Consider the following 12,806-nt stretch of genomic DNA (forward strand, 5'->3'; position numbering starts at 1 on the left):
GCATCAATGGAATTATAGCTACCTATTCTGTGTGGGACCCCTAGCCTAGTGAGGGCATTTGTATGCCTTTCCAGGAATGGACCAAGAGGAACAGATACATCTTCTATCACATTTCAGATAATTAAGGATATTGTAACCTCATTTGAAGTCAGTGATCCCTGGCTAGCCTGGCCATGATTAAAGCTATATCACTTTTTTTTTTCTAGATTTGATATCCCAAGAGACTCAAACCAATATAGAAGAGCTCCTTTTCCAGTGCTAAATCTTATTTGTCATGGAAATGTACTTGGAAATTTTTAACGCTGGAAAGATAGAAAGAGGTCAGGCTTCACAGTCCATGGTCAAGATCTAAGTGATGACTCAACCTTGTAGAAGGGGCACAGCTTGCTGTGGATGGAATCTTCTCTGTTAACTTTTAATCCCAAGTTTTGATCAAAACCTTTAGGTAATATGAATATGGATCTGCATGTTAAAAAACCCAGGGACCCTTGGTTAAGACAGAATAAGAAAATTAAGCAAATGTAATAATAAGAAACATTACAAGAAAAGGTGACATTTGTCCTCAGATTACACTCACACTGATAGGAGCCACCTACAATCAGCTAATTTGAGGAAGAATTGCTAGCTTTCCACAAACCTACAGAACCATGGACTTCCTCCATCTTTCTGTGTTACTCAAGAAGAAGCAATGATCTCTTCCCCAAAGAAATCTGAAAGTTGGGTCCCTCATTTTAGTTATCTTGTAGCCCCTCCCCCATCATGGACTTGCTCTCTCTGATGGGCAGAGCTGATCTCTCCCTCCAGTGTGCCAGCACCGAAACTGGGTGCTTGTCAGACTGTTTTGGAATTATTTCTGCCAAACTGGCCTGTGAGAGCCTCAAGGCCAGCAAAACCTTTATGTCTCCAGCACTAAGTGTAGTATCTGGAATTTAGATATTTAATAAATGTTAACTGAGAAAAGGAAAAGGTCTTCAGAAATGGACCAGAATTAAGAGATTGTCTGCCACTCTCACCTTGTACTTTAGAGAGAGCAGAGAAGATTAGAAGAAGAAACTGGAATTCCCACAGAAACCACAAAGAGTTAACTAGAACCATCATAAGTAAGCGTGAAATAAAAAATCCAAAGAGGACATGAGATCTAGAGAATGCAGCGGACACTAAAACATTGGACCCAAACCACAAAGTCTCCCAGACACAGGGTTTCATAGGGCATTGCAGGAGGATTAGAGACTCTTGTAAAGCTGAATTTATAGGAATGTAATTTGAGGCTGATGGGGAAGAATCATTTATACTCCAAGCTTGGAAGCTCATGATAACTTTTTGTCTACTATTACCAGATGTTTATTTGGTTCTGCAAATAAATAACAATGAGATATGTGCAAGCCTTCAATAAAGATCTTTATTGGGGTCAAAATGATCCTGGGCAAACTACACTTTCAATCATGTATCCAATCAGGAGGATCAAAAGCTATTCCTCCTCCTTCTCCATGACCTTTGACTATGTCACTGAGTCCATCTTGGGCTTGTACCAACAGTGCACTCACTGGAAGTGGGTGGGAAGACAAAGCTCTGAAGGTGAACACTGCTATTGTTAGCTATGTGATTTGGGCAATCCACTTTCCCTTTCAAAGCCCCTGTTACCTATTTGAAAAGTTAGCATGATAAAATTAGCCTGGAAGAGTGGTCATGAGGCATAAACGTGAACATGTATGTGACTGTCCTTAACTATGGCTAGGAATATGATAGATGATCAATAAGTAGAGCTAGAATTCAATTTGTAGACCCAAAGAAGTGTCCCCTGGAATAGAGTGTAATGGGTGACAAAATGTAGATGTTACTCCCTTACTCCAAGGTGTAATCAGAAGCTGATTTCTGTGATAGACCCAGGGACCTCTAATGTTAGCTTCTCTCTGCTATGCTTTCCCTTCTGTTCTCATTATACCCCAAGATGACTACATCCAGAGACAAAGCATCAGTTAAGTCAAACAGTCTTCCTAACACTTAAGTAATCCCCTAGAGAGAGCAGTGGTCGCCAACTGGTGGTCCGTGGACCACTGGTGGTCCGCGAGGCCCAAAAGGTTGGCGACCGTTGCCCTAGAGGACGAACAAGCAGGGAGTAATCACCTGAGATCAGAGTGAAGGATATGAGGAGAGTAGCAGTGGGAAATGGGAACAACAAACAGACCAGGTCACCTTTGATCCTCAGATTACAGATGCTTTGGTGAAGGCAGTAAATTAGAAAAATGAGATGAGGCAAGTCTGTTCCACATTCACTTGTGGCAATAGTTTATCAAAGCTAAGGATGAGCTAACAATTTAGATGGAACAGGCTCTCTAGAACTTGAAAGTTGTCTCCTTTTTATCTGCTCTGTTTTCAGTCTAAGAATTGGTTTCATATGTCATGTCAAATGCATTACCATTTGTCTCAGCCAACTGTACTATGTATTTACAGGGTAAGCAAGTACCTGAAAATATAAGGTCAGTTTGGATATTAGAAAGATTATCCTGGAAGAAGAAGGAGATAAAGTGAAAGAGAAGGGTTAAACTTGAAGTAGAAAGATCAACTCAGAGGTTATTACAACCGTTCAAACTAAACATTATGAAGGTACCAACTAGGCAGTAGCCCTGGATGTGGGGAGAAGACAAATTCCATAGAGATCTCGGGGATAAAGTTGAGTAAGCTGGTGACTGAACATGGAGAGTAAATGAAGAAAAGGGAGGATTTCAGGGCTCAAAAGAAATCAAGGCTGTCCACAAGGATATTTATTACAACCGTTTTTGTATTGTAGAAGAAAAATAGAAACGAAGTGAATGCCTATGAATGCAAAATGATAAACACACCATGATATACCCATACCTGGGACACTGTGCTGTCGTTATCTGGAAAAACTTAGACCCAAGCCAGCTGCCTTGGGGGAATTTCCTCAGAGTGTGGTTAAGTGAAATGCACTGAGGAATATATATGAGATGATTCCATTACATTAATATAAAAACAACAACCAAAAAAACCTCCATATGTATGTAACTGCAGATAGGTAAACATACATATACGGTATATAAATGTGTATGCATGTGTGTGTAGTCAATTATAATTATGATTGAACAAAATAGAGGAGGAAGCAAGTAAAAGAAAAGCAAAAAAATCTATATTATAAAACATTGTCTTTTAATTTTTAAAGAGTTTATCTCTCTATATATAAAAGCCTAAGTGACCGAATGACTGGTCACCCGATTGCTATGATGCATGCTGACCACTAGGGGTCAGACACTCAATGCAGGAGCTGCCCACTGGTGGTTAGTGTGCTCTTACAGTGGGAGCACCGCTCAGATGACCAACATGTCCCAGCGGCTCACCAGCCAGGTGGCAGTCTCTCACCCCCTCAGTGGTCCTGCAGGTCTAATCTCTGGAACCAAACAGGCCAGGCACCAATGGACCCGGTGCTGCCAGCACAATCCCGCCAGCACCACAGGCCTCCTGGAAGTTGTCCTTGGGCACCGTGGCTGCTTCTCCTCCCTAGACACTCTGCAAGGAAGAAACAATATAAAAGCAGCCTCCAGGTGGCTCCCAACAACCAGCGTGAACGTCAGTGGGATGGATCTAGATCCCGGCAAGGGCAACCCATCGCCTGCCCAGAGGGCCAATCACGTCCTCCCCCCTCCCCCTTGTGCAGGCACCAGAAGCCGGTTCACAGCTGGCAAGCGCTGCTGCGGCAGTGCCAGCCTCTCCTGATCGGGACTGACTGGGCGCAAGCCGGGATGAGTGGGAGTGGCAGGAGGAAGCGGCAGGTGGTGTTGGACTATGGGTTTCAGCCCGATCCCCACAGGCCACCCTGAGGGACTCCACCCATGCACGAATTCATGCATTGGGCCTCTAGTATGATTATATTTTTATTGAATTGCTTATCTATAATAATAAAAGCATAATATGCAAATTGACCAAATGGCGGAATAGCAGAATGACCATCTGGATGACATGCTATGACACGCACTGATGCCAGGCCAGCCAAGGCGGGTGCAATGCAATTGGTTGGGGGGCCCTGCCATTGCCCCACGATAGCCCCATAGAGGGAGGCCCAGACCACCGGCTGGTGGGGTGATTGATTGATTGGGGGGCTCCGCGATCACCCCAAAGTGGGAAGCCCAGGCCACGGACCAGTGGGCTGCAGTGGGTGGGTGGGGCTTCCCTCTGTAGGGTGATTGATGGTGGGGCTCCTAGACTGTGAGAGGGCTAAGGCTGGGCTGAGAGACCCCCTCCCCAGAGTGCACAAAGTTTGTGCACCATGCCTCTAGTATGTGTATAAAACCATTAAAAAGATACATGTAATGGTTAAAAGGAGTTTAATGGATTCCAATTGACTTTTTAAAAATATGTTTTTATTGATTTTAGAAAGGAAAGGAGAGGAGAAACCAAGATGGCGGCATAGGTAAGCACCTAAACTGCTGCCTCGCACAACAATTTCAAAACTACAACTAAAAGACAGAACGGACATCATCCAGAACCACAGGAAGGCTGGCTGAGTGGAAATTCTACAACTAGAAGGAAAGAGAAAAGCTCACGGAGAATCAGAGGAGCAGCAAAGGAGGGCTGAGGTATGGAGATGCACGCAGAGAGGAAGGGCGACTGAGTGCCTGGCTGACTTTCTCTGGTGGGAGGGGGAAGGAAGCCCCCGACTGCACTGAACCCCAGTTCTGACTGCCCTGAAACCCAGTTCTGGGTGAAACCCCGTGGAACCAGGCTCATACAGGGGGAGTCTGGACTGTCAGGTAGAGAGGAAGGCACACGGAGACTGAGAGACTCAGAGACCCGGGGGAGCCGCGGCGGGTCTGGAGCACATGCACATTGCATGCGAGTGCTCACAGAGAAAGCTGAATGCGGAGGTTGCCACAGGCATTCCCTAGCGGAAGGGAGTGGGAAGCTCCTGACTGCACTGAACCCTAGTTTTGACTGCACTGAACCCCAGTTCCGGGTGAGCCCCTGGGGACCCACGCTCTTACAGGGGGAATCTGGACTGTCAGGCGGAAACTCAGGGGAGTCACGGAAGGCAGAGGTCTGGAGGCGCGTGCGTAAGGGCAGGGCTGACAGGAAGCCAAGACTGTCTGCTCCCCACTGAGACTCCGCCCCATCCAAGCTGAGCACAGAGGCTTTTGCAATTTTGCAAGTCTAATCCTATAAAGCTGTCTCCAGCACCAAACTTCTCCCAGCATAGACACAGCTGATCCTCACAGCCAACTGGCCTGGAGGTCTATTCCTCCCAGTGATAACAACAACAATCAACACTTAACTACAACAAGGCTGTACACACAGTCCACAAAGGGGTGCACCATGAGTGTCCACCTCAGGTTAACTGGGGAGGCCGACCCACTGGGCCATATAGGAAACCTAGCACACAAAGCTACCCCACCAACTCAGGGAAGCAATGAAAATGCGGCGTCAAAGAAACAGATCACAAACAAAAGAAATGGAGGAAAACAAACGACTGGATATAGAATTCAAAACCACGGTTATAAGGCTTTTCAAGAATATCCTAGAAAAGGCCGATAAATTTAGCAAGACCCTTGAGGATATGAAAAAGGACCAACTAGAAATTAAACATACACTGACTGAAATAAAAAATATTATACAGAGACACAACAGCAGACTAAAGGAACGCAAGAATCAAGTCAAAGATTTGAAATACGAAGAAGCAAAAAACACTCAACCAGAAAAGCAAAAAGAAAAAAGAATCCAAAAAGTTGAAGATAGTGTAAGAAGCCTCTGGGACAACTTCAAGCATACCAACATCAGAATTATGGGAGTGCCAGAAGAAGACAGAGAGCAAGATACTGAAAACCTATTTGAAGAAATAATGACTGAAAACTTCCCCTACCTGGTGAAAGAAATAGACTTACAAGTCCAGGAAGCACACAGAACCCCAAACAAGAGGAATCCAAAGAGGACCACACCAAGACACATCATAATTAAAATGCCAAGAGCAAAAGACAAAGAGAGAATATTAAAAGCAGCAAGAGAAAAACAGTTAATTACCTACAAGGGAGCACCCATACAATTGTCAGCTGATTTCTCAACAGAAATTATGCAGGCCAGACGGGAGTGGCAAGAAATATTCAAAGTGATGAAAAGCAAGAACCTACAACCAAGATTACTCTACCCAGCAAAGTTATCATTCAGAATGGAAGGTCAGATAAAGAGCTTCACAGACAAGAAAAAGCTAAAGGAGTTCATTACCATTAAACCAGTATTATATGAAATGCTGAAAGGTATTCTTTAAGAAGAGGAAGAAGAAAAAAGTAAAGATAAAAATTATGAACAACCAATACATATCTATCAACAAGTGAACCTAAAAATCAAGTGAATTAAAAATCGGAGGAACAAAATAAGCTGGTGAATATAATAGAATTAGGGGCATGAAAAGGGAGTGGACTGATAATTCTCAGGGGGAAAGGGTAGCGGGGGTGCAGGAAGAGACTGGCCAAAATCCTATACCTATGGATGAGGACAGTGGGAGGGAGGTAAGGGCAGAGGGTGGGGTGGGAACCGGGTGGAGGGGAGCTATGGGGGGAAAAAGGAGAAACAATTGTAATAATCTGAACAATAAAGATTTATTCAATTAAAAATAAAAATAAAAATATATTAAAGAAAAAAAAAAAAAGGAAAGGAGAGGGAGAGAAAGAAGCATTGATGAGAGAGAAACATTGATTGGCTGCCTCCTGCACACCCCTTGCTGGGGATTGAGCTGGCAACCTGGGCATGTGCCCTGACCCAAGGGAATTGAGCATATTCCAATTGATTTTAATCACCTTATACTGTTAGAGATTATTTATAAAATTGGTATAAAAACCCACAATGAGCCTAAAATTGCGTAAAAATGAAGTTTATTAATTAAAAAAAAAATCTACACTAGATCTACTTTCATTGTAAACAAACACAATCAGGGTATATTTTTCAGTCATTTCAACATTCCTCTCCTATTAGATTTAAATCCCGCCACAGCTATTTAAATCTGGGTGAGTTTAGGCAATTAATCTCTCAGCTTGTTTTTTCTTATGTGAAAAATGGGAATGATAATCTCAACCCTGAAAGGTGGTTGTTAGGATCAAATAAAAGAATGTCCATAGACTGCCTGGCCCATAGTAGGCTCTCCTCAGGTGGCAGCTTCTATTTTTAGTACTCTTTGGGACCCCCCCCCCCCCAGCCACCGCCCCCCATCTTCCCAAGGGTGACATGATTGATTTCAGCCATGGCCTTCAGTTCCTCCTTAACCTCCACTGATAGTTTTCTGTACAGTTCCAGGAATAATGGCCCCTCCCCTTTTCTCTAGACTTTGATCAGTTACTTGAGGCCAAAGAAGGAATTCTGGGCCACTGGCCAGTGAGCAGACATCAGGGCTCACACATAGTTTCTTCCTGGTCCTATTTTTAGCTGATCAGACTTCTTGGTTTAAAACTTACTTCAAATTCAAAGTAATTTTCAGATGTTCTGTTCACATTTAACAAGTAAAAGTCTTTTCTTGCAAGTTATAGTTTTGCAAGTTTTGACCACAATGTAAATAAAATGATTAAATAAATGAGGGATTTAGGTGTGATAGCATTACTAAGTGCTGGATAACTAGCTTCGGGGTCTTCCCTCCCAGCCCCATCAAAGCATAATAGAAATGATTTGCACTTTTGATGTAATTATAATAAAAATCACGTTGGAAGAACTAAAATCACCTTATATATTTGCATTATTTGTTTAGTGTCTACATCTCTGGGAACACCAGCTTGAGATATCCCAGGTAAAACTGTTCAAAGTGGGCACCAAAGTTGCTTAAGGACTTCAGTTTTATTTTTAACTGGAGGCCCGATGCACACAATTTGTGCAAGAGTAGGCCTTTACAACTGCAGCGGCTCCCTCAATCCCACAACTGTAGCCCCGGCTTTGTCCGGAAGGACGTCTGGAAGGTCATTCGGCTGTCCAGTCTAATTAGCATATTACACATATGACTGGATAAAACTTAGCCATTCAATTTGCTGAGTTCTCTGTTTCATTTCTAAAACATATCATTGCTATAGGAAAAATGTAAAAATAAGTTTATAAATGTAAATCGCAGTCACTTGAAAGCTTCCCTCAGTTTGGTTCATAGCACACAAAGTAAAAGAACTAGTCTGTCCTAGCCAGAACTTTTCAAAAGGAACAGCAGGGCCCTTTAATAGTTAGGAGTTGAACTTTGGGTATTTCTTGATTTTGTAGATTTTGTTTATAGTTTGTGTAGAAATTTTATTTCTGAGTAGGGCTTCCTTCTTTATTGTCTCTAAATTATACTTTCATCTTCTTCAAACAGCAGATTACTTAAAATATTTTTGAAAACAAACGTTCAGAAGTGGCCACTTATGGGTAAAAATTCTATTGCATTTGGTTTACCATGATTAATAAGAAGACAGAAACCAACATTTACTGTTTACAATGCCTCGGGCATTGTTCTAGACCAGGATTTCTCAACCTTGGCTCTAGTCACATTTTTTTTTTTTTTTTAATTTCAGAGAGGAAGGGAGAGAGATTGAAAGATCAATGATGAGAGAAAATCATTGATCAGCTGCCTCCTACACAGCCCCTACTGGGGATCGAGCTCACAACCAGGGCATGTGCCCTTGACTGGAATTGAATCTGGGACCCTTCAGTCCGCAGATCAACTCTCTATCCACTGAGCCAAACCCGCTAGGGCCTACTTACATTTTGGACTGGATAATTCTTTGTTGTGATGGGGCTGTCCTGTGCATTAAATAATATTTGGTACCATTCTTGGCCTGTACCCACTAGAGATGTTAATAGCACACACCCCCTCCCCCTCCAGCTGTTACAAACAAAAACATCTCTAGACATTGCCAAATGCCCTGTGCGGGGCAGAATCCTCCCCTGCTAAGTATCACTTGCAGTTCTAGACACTTTTACACAGGTCATTTTCTTTATCTTTTACAGCAGAGACTGTGAGAGTTTATGTAATTTCCCCAAGGTCACATAGTGGGTTATTGAGTGGGTTCTTGCGACTTAAATTCCAGTTAGTATAATTCCACAGCTCCTTCTCTTTTAGAGATCCTGCTGGGAAACAAAAATAAAGATTTAGATTCAACATTTCTTGAAACATAAAGGTTATTCTGAGTGAGATGCCTAATACTTTCTACATCCTCAAACCCCCACCTTGTCGCCAGGATGTGCTTTTAGCTGCCACCAACCCCCAATCTTCCCTTCCAATAAATATCTCATTTTCGCCTGAGAGAGCAAAGTTGTCTGACAAGGTTTTTTGTTTTTTTCCAGTTTTTCCTCTCACCTCAACCATTCTGTACCATCCTTCTTTCTAAGGCCAACCCCTCCACCTGTGCCCTTGATCATAGCCCCTCTTCCTTCCCTCTAATCTTTCTTCATGAATTATTCTTACCACAAAGTATCCCTATTATGAACCTTCAGTTTTTCCTTCGGCCTGAGAATATGCTTATCCCTCTGTAATGGTTAATTTTATGTGTCAACTTGACTAGGCCACAGTGCTCAGACATTTGGTCAAATATTATTTTTTAGATGACAGTGGCATTTTAATCAGTAGACTTTGAGTAAAACAGATTATTCTCCATAATGTGGTTGGATCTCATCCAATCATTCCCTGGAAGGAGAGGGAATTCTGTCAACCTTAAGACTCCAACTGTAACTCTTACCTGGGTCTCCAGCCTGCCAGCCTACTGTGAGGGTTTTGGATTTGCCAAGTTTCCGTAATTTCTTTTTATATATACATTCTACTGGTTCTGGTTTCTCTGAAGAACCTAATACGCCCGCCTTCATAAAGACCCTTTCTCCCTACGCTGCTTTGCATCTAAGCTCAAATGCCCCCTTTTCCACAGCTCTGCTGTCCCCGCTCCCTCTGCTGGTATTTCTCTCTTCATAAGATGTTTGAAACACTGTGAAACAAGGACCTTAATTATTTCATTGTTACATTTGCAAAGTATGTCTAGCACAAGAACTTGGGTAAGTAAGTTTAATCATTTGAAATGTGAAATATTTTCTCTAAATAAGGTTGAAAAAACATCTGAAAAATAATGCAACAATAAATATTTCCTTATGATGTTTCTATATGTAGATGTTTGAATTTGAGCTCTGTTTATTAAAAGCTTTCTTTTTGGGTAATTTAGTCCTCTTTTCCTTAAAATATTTTTCAGAGTTGCAATAAAAGAGCAATCCAAACTCAGAAACCTGTAGCTTTGTTTATGGAATTTCAAGATCAGAGGACTCATTTCCCAAATGCAAATGGTGATGAATACACATCTGGTGAGTGGCTGGCAGACACTTCTTTACTTTACAAGTTTAACTCCTTCACTCCTGCCCATAATGACTAGTATGCCTTTATGAAATTAGAACATTAAAAAAATTCAGTTATTTGTTTAATAAGATTTTTTTTAAAAGTCAATAAGATGTTTTAAATAAAGCAACCGGGATTATAGAAAGAATATTTCTGCTGTTAGCAAAAAAAGAGAGACATCCTCTTTCCCAAGAACCACCAAATGGCAGATGATGCAGGTATGGGAGGCAGGTTGGAGGGGGCAGAGGCCATGGAGGCCCCAGAGGCCCTGAACTGGAAGGATTTAGCAGTGGCATCAGGGCTGAGGTTGCTGGAGGCTGCAGAGTTCACAGAGGCAAGGACAAGGACAAGGACAAGGAATGGATCCCTGTCACCAAGCTGGGCCGCCTGATCAAGGACATGAAGATCAAGTCCCTGTTTTTTCCAACATTTTATTATAAAACTAGGGGCCCAGTGCACAAATTCGTGCATATTGAAAAGAACTGTGGGCCACGAGGCTGCGGTGGGTACAGGGGGCGGGTCCAGCCCATCCTCCATGCCTCCGCCTGGCCTCTCTTGCCGTGGCCCCCCGGTCCCTTGTCTGCTGGCAGCCCCACTTCTGCTGTGGCCGCTCCCACACACTGACAGCACCGGCCCCACTCGCACCCGCTGACAGCACAGAGCAACTGGGGCTGGTTCCAGCAGTGGGTGCGAGTGGGGCCTGTGCCGGCAGCAGGTGTGAGTGCTGGGTGGGACTGCGGCTCTCGGGAGCAAAGAATTTTCAGTAACCACCAGAGGCTTGCCCCGATGACAGTGACTGGTGCCTCACCTTGGTCTGGCACCCCTGCTCACCTGTTCCACCATCCCACCTGCTGCCAGCGCCTGCCATGTTCCACATGCACCCCCTGGTGGTCAGCGCATGTCATAGCGACCGGTTCGGCTGTTCAGTTCTGCCATTCAGTCTATTTGCATATTAGGGTTTTATATATATAGATATGTTCAATGCATTTGTTGCCATTGGGGACTACTGTGGACATACTGGTCTGGGTGTTAAGTGCTCAAAGGAAGTACCCACTGTGGGACCATCATCCTGGCCAAGCCCTCTATCATCCCTGTGCAGGAGGCTTCTGGGGGAACAAGATCCACCAGCCCCACGCTATCCCCTGCAAGGTGACCAGCCACTGTGGCTCGGTGCCCAGGCACCTCATCTCTGCCCCCAGAGGCACTAACATCTTCTTAGCCCCTGTGCCCAAGAAGCTGCTATTGATGGCTGGTGTCAAGGACTGCTACACCTCAGCGAGGGGCTGCACTGCCACCCTGGGCAACTTTGCCAAGGTCACCTTTGATGCCATCTCTGAGACCTACAGCTATTTCATCTCTGTAAAGAGACTACTCACCAAGTCTCCCTCTTGGGAATTCACTGGCCATCTTGCAAAAACCTACACCAGAGCTTTTGTGCCGAGGACCCAGGCCCCAGCTGTGCCACCACATAATTTTGTATGAGAAAAACAAACTGAATTAAGCCTGTTTAAAAAAAGTTATATTGGATGGAATTTTGACCTTTAGACTAAAGACCTGAAAGTGAGTTTTAAAACAGAAACACATTTCTAGGGAATTATAAAGAGCTTTTGAAAACTCATTGGTGATTTGCCACTGATGTTTTTTAAAAGTTTTGAGCAACACTCAAAGCACTCTTCTTAATTGAAGAGAGAGAAAATTTTCCCACAATAACAAATATACCACAATCAAATTACTTTCATTTTTATATTTGTCTTTGGTTCTATAGTCCTTGCCTATATAGGTTTATAATTTTTTCCAACATTTTATTATAAAATATTTTTAACACATCACTCTACCCATATTTTTTCTTAAATATGTTCAGATTTATTCTGGGTATGCAAGGCTGGCTCAACACTAAAAAGTTCAGCCCTGACCTGTTTGGTTCAGTGGATAGAGTGTCGGCCTGCAGACTGAAGGATCCCAGTTTTGATCTGGGTCAAGGGCAGGTAACTTGGTTGCAGGCTTGATTCCCAGCCCAGACGGGGCTTGCACAGGAGGCAACCAATCCATGTGTTTCTCTCACATCAATGTTTCTTTCTGTCTTTCCCTTTCCTTCCATTCTGTCTAAAAAAATAATAATAATGGGGAAAAAATATCCTCAGGTGAGGATTTACAAAACAAAATTCATCACTTCAACAGGTTATAGGAAAAAGAAGTTTAAATCATTATATCAATAGATGCTGAAAATGTATTTGATAAATTCAATAACTATTCATAATAAAATCTCCTATCAAAATAGGAATACTTTATTAAGTAAAGAGGAAATTCCTTTACTTGATAAAGAACATCTGCAAAAAACCTATAGCTAGATCATACATAATTGTGAGAAACTAGATGCTTTCTCCCTAAAATTGGCTAAAAGACAAGAATGTCCCCTCTCAAACCTCTCTCTTGTTCAACATCATACTGGAAGTCCTAGCCAATGCAATCAGACAAGAAAATAAAA

The 12,806-nt window shown here is 42.9% G+C and overlaps 1 pseudogene across 1 annotated transcript; it reads left to right on the forward strand.

The window, feature by feature from the left end:
• Positions 1-11,295: 11,295 nt before the first annotated feature.
• LOC308246696 (small ribosomal subunit protein uS5-like) lies at positions 11,296-11,803 on the forward strand (annotated as a pseudogene). The gene has a single exon. The product of its transcript is annotated as a small ribosomal subunit protein uS5-like (transcript).
• Positions 11,804-12,806: the final 1,003 nt, after the last annotated feature.

The sequence above is a fragment of the Plecotus auritus genome (genome assembly GCF_963455305.1).
Source record: "Plecotus auritus genome assembly, chromosome: 4".
Classification (NCBI taxonomy): domain Eukaryota; kingdom Metazoa; phylum Chordata; class Mammalia; order Chiroptera; family Vespertilionidae; genus Plecotus; species Plecotus auritus.